Source organism: Hydra vulgaris, chromosome 05 (assembly GCF_038396675.1).
Source record: "Hydra vulgaris chromosome 05, alternate assembly HydraT2T_AEP".
In the NCBI taxonomy this organism is placed as follows: Eukaryota; Metazoa; Cnidaria; class Hydrozoa; order Anthoathecata; family Hydridae; genus Hydra; species Hydra vulgaris.
In genome coordinates, this window is record NC_088924.1 from 36,990,823 (window position 1) to 37,000,247 (window position 9,425).

The following is a 9,425-nucleotide window of genomic DNA, read 5'->3' on the forward strand; positions in this document are numbered from 1 at the left end:
TTTTGTTATTTATGATTCAAACTTTTTAATCAATATTTTTCGTATAATCTTTGAAATACCGCAAATAAAGCCCTCAGGTGACGCTTTTACTTACAGCAAATTACATCAACCATTAGCTGATGTATATAATTTAAAGCAAATAACATGAACTGTTTCTTTATGTTTTTGTTTTTTTTGTTGTTGTTTTTTTTGCGACACGTAACTAAAGGAATAGAACAAACCAGTATCGGGAATAGAACAAGTTCTTGAATTTAAACTTAGTAAAATTAAATATTTTGAAAAGATAATATGTATCCTCTCAGCTGTCACTTGCCTTTCCTGAAATTTGACTTAAATTAGACAATCTATATTATTGGTTTGTTTATAGGGAGAAAGCGTGAACATTTTGATATAAAGTTGTGAGATTTTTATGATCGCGTTTCTCGCAAGTAACAGGTTTTAAGTTATTTATAAGTTAGAATTAATCATAAAATTTACTATTTAGCAAAAAAATGTAAAAAAATTAGGATTATCTTGTTTGGGAAAGTAGTTATTTATTATTGATGATGCTGTCGGTGCAGTTTTGAACATGGGTGGGGCACCTTTCGTTCGTTTTTTAGATTTCTTGCACTTTTACAATTTATTATTACTAGGGATGGCACTTTTACTTATTTTGATGTAAAAACGCGAATTACTTTTACGTGTAAATTACTTTACATAACTCATATAAAAATATATAGTTTACTTACTTTTAAAAGTAATTCGTTTTTTTACATAAATTATATAACGCGTAAAACTTAATTATTTAAGTTAAGTTTTTTAAATGAGTAATTGTTACTTGAAAAAGTAATTTACTTTTACAAGTAAAAGTTATTTACATTTTTACTTTTACTTGAAAATGTAACTTACTTTTAATGGTAAGTTATGGGAAGTAAACTACTTTAAAAAGTAATTTTGGTTATAATTATGTAAAAAATTCTGGGTAATACATCAGGTAATACTCTGATGTATGTGGGCAATGTTTGTGGTGGGGCATCGGGAAACGATTTTTTTTTCACGTGTATCGTAAAGAGTAGTTCTATTATAATTAGGGGCAAATATAGCCAACACGCGGCTATACTAGTAGTATAGAGACGGGCTCCCTGTCGCATGACTGCTAATAGGGGCTGCTAAATAATCATTGATTTTTTATTTCTTTTTATTTTATTTAGCAAATTAGATTAATGGCCATAATGAAAGTTTCTCGGGGGAAGAAGGTGAAAAGGGGGCATATTTTCTAAGCTATGGGTAACTCATGCATGTGTAAACCTTCCAGCATTTGTGTAAACTTAATAAAAGTACAAGTTGAAATTGTTTTTAGAGCACTGGAGAGAACTCCACTTTTTTGAATCTTTTTTGTTTTTTTAATTTTACTTTATCATTCTGGCTTCACTTTGATTTTACTTTATCTTGACAGCATTTGTGTAGACCCGATGAACGTGCATATTAAATTTGTTTCCTGGGCAAGAAGGTCGTACCCTTACTTTTATTTCTCTAATATTTTATTTTTCTTTAAAGTTGGGGTTTATAACTTTTTAGAAAGAAAGATTTTTTGCATAAAAGCTTTGAAAACAATTTTTTTGATTTATTTGTTTCAGTATTAATTTTTTTTCGGGAGGAAATAAGTTAGTGGCCCTGATAAAAATTTATCGTAAAGGAGCTGTGCATATTTGTAGTTATGTTGCTGCTTTTCTCTTATTCAGCGTGGTTGTTGTCAGAGCCGTCCCGAAGAGGTCTCTGATTGAGGAGGGGGTTCGTATGTGTTTTTTGTCAACTAGAGACACACACGCACACAAAAAGAGATCCTCGATATTTGATATTTGCCAACAATACTTCAAAACTATTAGTAACGCATAGCGGTTTCTTGATGACAAGACCGTCGGTCTTCTGCAAGTTTTCCGCGTTCTTTGAAGTAATTTCTAATACTTTACAGTTTTACTTTATATATTTTTTTGTATAACGTAACTTTGTAATTTTTTTTTTTTTTAAATTTTACTTACTCGGTAAAGATTCTATTATATTTTACGAATTTGTAAGGCTTAAAGAACAAAAAAATTGAATAAAAAAAAAAAAAAAAAAAACTTGCCAACTAAATGTACAAATGTGCTAACTCAAATGCATATATAATAGCTTTGGAGTGGGGATACCCCTCAACCCCATTCGGGACGGCACTGGTCAGCTCTGGTCGAAACAGCCACTCAGAAATGAAAATGATTCATTCCATTTCTGAGTGGCTGTTTCGACCATTCCAGAAAACAATTATTCCTTTATAGTCCATTCCAGAAAACAATTATTCCTTTATTATTCTGTTATCTAACAATTATTCGAGTTGGTCATTTCAAGAAATAACTTTTATTTTGGTTAGATTGGTTTTTAACAACCACGCTGAATAAAGGAAGCCAAAATACAAAACTTAGAATACAATTGCAAATTGTAGAGCCATTTCCAAAGCAAGAACATTAAACCAGACAGTCTTTCAAAAAAAACTTTCAAACAACTGATGTAAATAACATCAATTTGAAAAAAAAAATTATAGTTAAAAAAGTAGAAATATAAAAGTATTTAACTTGAAAAAAAATTTATAACTTTTTATAACCACAACAACCACTTATTTTAATTTATTTAATATAGCGTATTTAGTAGGATGGTTCAAAAAAGCACACTTTCAAGTTTAAAATTATATGGTTGATTGTGAAGAAAATTGTCTTGATTTTATTTTATCATACAGATGAAATAACATCAAATTCTTTATTTTTTAGTAAACTTTTGTTACTTTTTTTACTTTAAATTTTCAAAAAATTTAAAGTAAAAAAGATAACAAAAGTTCAAATCACAATATTTAAACAACCAGATTCCAATTACATATTTAAAATCAGGCCCGTAGCAAGCTTTTTGTTTTTGTTTGAGAACTTAACTTTATGTAACGACATGAAGCAAACTCCAAACATTTATATGTTCATGTTTATGTAAAGCTTTTCAAAAGTATTGCGATAATCGGAGTCTGCTGAAAATAGACCCTTAAAAATGTTGACTTCCCTTTTATGCCATTGGTGTGAGAGTGATGAGTTTATAACATTTATAAACACATGTTTTTAACATTTTTACTAAATTTAAGTTCATTAACAAGTCTCTAATGTTATGCAATAATCTCTTAGTGTTAAAAAACTATGAAGATATAAATTTTGAGCAAACTCCCCAATTATTTTGGGGATTTAAATGGGATTTGATAATTATCAAATTAATTTTTTTTTCAAATATAATTTCGTCATTGTTTTTTTTTTTTTCTTTTATTATTTAAAGACATTCTTTGATACAGTGATGGATTTTTAATTTTTATAATTCTTTATTTTTCCTAATTTGCCGTTACAAATTATTAATTTTCCTTTGTAAAATATACGAAAGGCGGGGAAAAGAAGAACACAAAAATAGTCTTATTGCCAAGCCTCTAAATATCCGTACATAATAAAGTCATTAAAAACTTGTCATTAAAAATTAATGATCGTGTGTTTTTCTGATGTTTGAGTTTAATAACCCTATTTTAGTTGACTATTATAGTTTTGAATTTTTTGAAAATATATCTAAAAAAAATAAAATATATATATCTGAAGTACCAAATTCTCCTGTTTTAGTATGTTATTTTAAAAAAAAGTGAATCTTTATCTAAAATAACATACTAAAACAGAAGAAATATTGCATAAATAACAGAAATTTTGAATAATTTTTTTTTTTTAACATTTAAATAAAATGGTTTAAAAAAATTTTATCCATGAAAATATAAATTAAACAAAATACAAGATTTAACTTTAAATGGATTTAAATACAAGTATTGCGTTATATAACATTAAAAGCGATTTGAAAAACCTATTTGAAAAAATTCGCAAAAACTTGAAGAAAAATTATTACTCCCAATTATTCAATACATTTAAAAACGACACAAAGCGTACAAAGTGCAAATAATGAAGGAAATTATTGGCAAAAAAAAATCATGCTCCGGTTTCCTGCCACAAATGGTTAGAGTCGATAACAAAAGTTTACATGAACCAAAAACTATAGCTCAAGAATTTAACAAATACTTCACTCATGTAGAACCAACACTGTCTGAAAAAATCCCTAAAACCAAATCTTTGTTTACTGATTATTTAGAATCCCTGGATAATTGCATTTGTTCAGATGAGTTATCTTCCGAATTAAGTTTTGATGAGTTCGAAAGAGCCTTCAAATCTGTTAAAAAAAAAAAGGCAATTGGAGCAGATCAAATTAATGGAAACGTGATTATAGATTGCTTTGAACAAATTAAAGATGTTCTATTTAAAATCTTTGAGGCTTCTATCCATCAAGGAGTATTCCCAGAACAATTAAAAATTGCCAAAATTATTCCTATTTTTGAAGAAGCCCAGTAGGCACAGCGACGTGACAAAAACGTGAATTTCACGTTATTTTGGCACGTGACAATTAGGTGACTTTTTGGTCCCCATGAAATGACCAATTCACGTGATTTATGGACGTGTTTTTCACGTTACTTTTGGCACGTGACAATTAGGTGACTTTTTGGTCCTCATGAAATGACCAATTCACGTGATTTATGGACGTGTTTTTCACGTTACTTTTGGCACGTGACAATTAGGTGACTTTTTGGTCCCCATGAAATGACCAATTCACGTGATTTATGGACGTGTTTTTCACGTTACTTTTGGCACGTGATATTTAGGTGACTTTTTGGTCCCCATAAACTGTCCAAAAGACGTGCTTTTTAAGTTAATTTTGGCACGTAATATTTAAGCAATAAGTATGCTTTATAATTACAATTATAAGTGTTTGGATTCGTGTAAAGAAAAAAAACTCATCGTCGAGGAAATATTTAATACGTATTAAATTACATGGTTTTATTAGTCAGTATATTAGTTGTCGACATAAAAATTTTTAATTTGTAATAAAAGCTGCACTTTTGTTAAAATATCCTCCTTATATCCAATAAGTAATAAGTACAAAGTCGTAGACCTGCAACTTACGAAGAGCACGCTTCAATCCACAAGAGAACACTTCAAACTTATATATCTATTCTCCCATAAAAGCATACTTCAAACATAATCTAACGAATCAGTCGATATTTTCTTCTATAAGAGCACGCATCAAACTTTATCTAATGAATCAGATTTAGCTGAAAAGAAACGAATAAAATCTTAAATAATAATATGATTATTTAATAATTATCCTAAATCACAAACTTTTAAAACAAATCTTACTTTGAGAGTTGCTAACTACTTTTGGCAACTAGATTTTCTAGGGTGTTATTTGTTTTCTTTTATCTAAATCATTAAATAATTTTAAGAAAACAATACTACATACAGTGTAAAAAAATAAAAGTCATTTGCCTTCTAATTTTATACTCTGATTGGTAAAAAAGTAAATAAGTATTCAATAAAAAAAGATGTAACAAAAAAGTCGACAGATGATTAAAAAAAAGAAGTACAAAATAAAAAATACAAGTTTAAAAAAATATTTTTTATCTATATACATATATCTAATATCTATCTATAGATTTATCTATATCTGTATCTATATATAAAGTTAATAACTGATGGGCGTGATTAGAAAAAGACCTGTACTCACCTTATGTGATAACATCTGTGTACTATGTGATAACATGATAACTTGTTTTCTTTGTTTTCCATCTTCTTATATTTGCATCTGTTTCTGCATTAACTTGTTCATACATTAACTCACTAGATGCAAAGGTGACAGCCCACAAAGTTGCTTTAAATGAGTAATCTACAAAGTTTTGAACAGCATTAAATGTCATTTTAGAATGCACACAAAAATTAAAACAATTTATAAAAATGTAATAGTTATCACATAACCACACAGCATTATAGTGGGGATTTTATATCATGGTTTTCCTTAGCCATGGTGAGATTTTCACCTTGAGGCTCCTTTTGCTGTGGAAACATTTACCACGGCTAAGGAGCCTCATCTATTAAGTATAAAACTAAAAATATGTATAATAAAGTATTGTCAAATTAGGTCACCAATAAATACAGAGTGCTGAAAATTCAACTCAGAATCAAGTTGCATTCTCCAACAAGATATGAATTAAATCAAATTCTTACTACAGAGTGCGATCACAAAAGAAGACAAAGAGAGGGAAAAGTAAAATTTCTCAAACTTTAAAAGTTAAAAGGTTATTGGGTTTAACTACAGAATGATATTCCTAGGCAATAACATAACAATACCATTGGGTCTTCCTAGTCAATAATATTTTATGCAGAACTTATCATTTGTCATGTAGCTTAATAAATTTAATATTAAATAAGTTATAATAACTTATTTATTATCAAATTAATTACATCGACAAATTTGACAGTCTAAAATAATATACAATATGGTAGAAAAAAAAGTATACCTTGTAGTAGGGTTTTATCTTTTGCGTGTTGCAATATGAGAATTATCTGCCATAACGTTACACAATTTTGAAATAAGCTTTATAATATATTTATTGAACCTAAATTGATAAAACTTAGTTATAAGATAATATAATATGTTTGGATAAAATATTATATATGTGACATTTTTTTTTTGTCAAAAATGCATTGCGACATTATAAAATATCTTACGCCCTACTTTTTTAATTAATTATTATAAAATTACAATGCAAAATAATTACATTATTATAAAAGTAAAATAAAAAGTAATTACAATAATGAATATATAAACTACATATTTCAGTATATTTAAAATGTCTGGAAAATTGTTTACGGAAAATATCCTGAAAAAATTCAGAATATTTTCCCCCTCATTTTTCCCTTAATTTTGCATTCAGCCAAGTTGTTTCTCAATTTTTTAAAAACTTTTCTTAATTTTTGTATGAATGATGACTAAAACAACATAAAAACAAATAGATGAATAATATATACTTGTTATATATTGTAATATAAGTTGTATGTATGGAACTTGTAAAATAAGTTGTATGTATGGAAAACTTTTCGGATATTTGGAAAAAGATAAATTTCAGAAAAATATCTGGTATTCTGGGAATATCCCGAATAAGATAATCCCTGAAACTAAATTATAAAAAAATGTAAATAAAATAAAGAATATCTTTCCAAGTTTCTAATCACAGGTTTTTATTATGAATAAAAAAAGTTCCAAAATACACAATATTTTAACAACGTAACTTTCACGTTTTAATCAAGTAAAATTGTCACCTGGACAAGGTCACCTAAAATATACATGATTGAAATGTGAAGAAGGTAACGGGGTAAGAGCACGCATCAAACTTTATCTAATGAATAAGTCTATATTTTCTCCAATAATAGCTCACAACACCAAATTTAGCTAAAAAGAAACAAATAAAAACTTAAATAATAATATGATTATTAAATAATCATCTTAAATCACAAATTTTTAACACAAATCTTACATGGTGAGTCACCAACTGTTTTGGCAACAAGATTTTCTGATGTTGCTATTTCTTTGATCTAAATCATTAAACAATTTTAAAAAAAACAATGCTATACTTGAGAGAAACTTGCTTTACATATTGGAAGGTCGTCAACATTGAAAGATAAGTAAAATGCAGTTTCAAATACAATAGCATCATAATCATCTTTTTGTGGGGAAAACATCGAACAAATCCGCGTTAATAACCTGTTTTATATTGTACATAATAACAATAGTAATAAAAGTCATATAATATATATAATAATAATTTCATATAGCTCGAATATATATATATATTAATCATATAATATTTAAATAATATAAAAAAAGGAAATAAATAAGTATTAACCTTTTTTAACAAGTAAAGCACAAGATCAAGATGTCATATATTATAAAAAGATAAAGTATTTAATAATAATATATACATATATCAATAATAAATAACATAACACATTTATTTACTGATATTATCTTGGATAAATTCTTTAACCTTGTCGATAAAAACCAAATAAAGAAAGAAAATTGATTTTGGGTTTTTATTTAATAATAATTGGGTAAGTATTTAATAATAATATATACATATATCAATAATAAATAACATAACACATTTATTTATTGATATTATTTTGGATAAATTCTTTAACCTTGTTAATAAAAACCAAATAAAGAAAGAAAATCTATTTTGGGTTTTTATCTAAACGACTCTTGAGTAATAATATATGCAGAAGTTCTAGAGACATTATTATTGCTCAAAAATCAAGAATAAGTTCTGCTAGAACTTATAATTTGTCCATGTAGCTTACTTAATTTAATATTAAATCGTTATAACATAACTTATTTCGTACTAAATTAAGTAAGCAAAATGGACAAATTCTCCAGTCTAAAATATTATATCATAAAGTAGAAAAAAAGCATACCTTGTATTTGAGTTTAATCTTATTTGTGTGGCAAATAGGGACGCTTGGTACTAATTTATTTAACTTAATTTGATATAATTTGAATATTAGATATTACAACTTAAAATATGTTGTTCTTTTTAGTTCTGTTTTAAATGCATTGCGTTATAAGATATTATATAGACCAATTTTTTTTTTTAATTATGATAATACTACAATAAAAATTAATTATATTATCATAGCAGTAAATAATTATAACTAATATAATGAATACAAAAACTATACTATTAAAAAATAATTAATATAATAAAAAATATTATTTCACATATCTTATGCAAGGTTTTTTTAAAAATAAAAAAAGTTTCGAAAGACGAGATATTTTGGCACGTAACTTTCACGTGACTTTCACGTAAAATAGTAACCTGGACGAAGTCACCTAAAATACACGTGATTGAAACGTGAATAAAACGTTGCGTGCCTACTGGGATGTTTAAGGAAATAACTTATACTGTTCATGGCAGATCCAAGGCCATGGTTGTTATGGGTAAAATATCAAAGCGCATTGAACGCAACAAGTGATATTTGGCAGGTTACTCCTTCCCAGGTCCTTGTATACACATGATTTATGTTCCATAAAATCAAGCTATGCCTTAGTGTCTTTCAAAAACACCTGAGAATTCTACGTCACAGTGTTATAAAATGGGTTCTAACCTTGACTTTCTTACCCGAGAAAACCCTCTTGTGGAATGATAGCCCACACTATGGGGATCACTTTGATATAAGTATTAAAATCAGATTACAACGTCCTGGCAAGTTATTGACAGGGCCGTACCGAACGACAAAGACGTGGGGGGGGGGGGGGGGGGGGGGGGGGGTGGTGGAAAATAAAAAAAAAAATTTTACCCACAAAATTTTTTTTTTTTTTTTTTTTTTTTTTTAGAAGCCAAATTTCAGTTTTAACCGACATAAACCATAATTTTCGAGTTTTCCGTCAAAAACCGACAGAATATAGTACAAAATATAGGTTATTCCAATAAATATGAACTAGGGAAACAAAAAGACATATTCTGAGAG

General features: G+C 27.5%; 1 long non-coding RNA gene across 3 annotated transcripts; it reads right to left on the bottom strand.

Moving 5' to 3' along the window:
- Positions 1–4,861: 4,861 nt before the first annotated feature.
- On the bottom strand, positions 4,862–8,657 carry LOC136080827 (uncharacterized). 3 transcript variants are annotated; one of them, XR_010638677.1, is made up of 7 exons: positions 7,805–8,657; positions 7,436–7,493; positions 7,221–7,350; positions 6,419–6,517; positions 5,629–5,787; positions 5,262–5,324; positions 4,862–5,176 (listed from the first exon to the last, which is right to left on the bottom strand). It is a non-coding gene; the product is annotated as an uncharacterized LOC136080827 (long non-coding RNA). The 3 variants fall into 3 exon arrangements; XR_010638678.1 differs by having other exon boundaries at positions 8,373–8,656; XR_010638676.1 differs by lacking the exon at positions 7,805–8,657 and having other exon boundaries at positions 7,436–7,778.
- Positions 8,658–9,425: the final 768 nt, after the last annotated feature.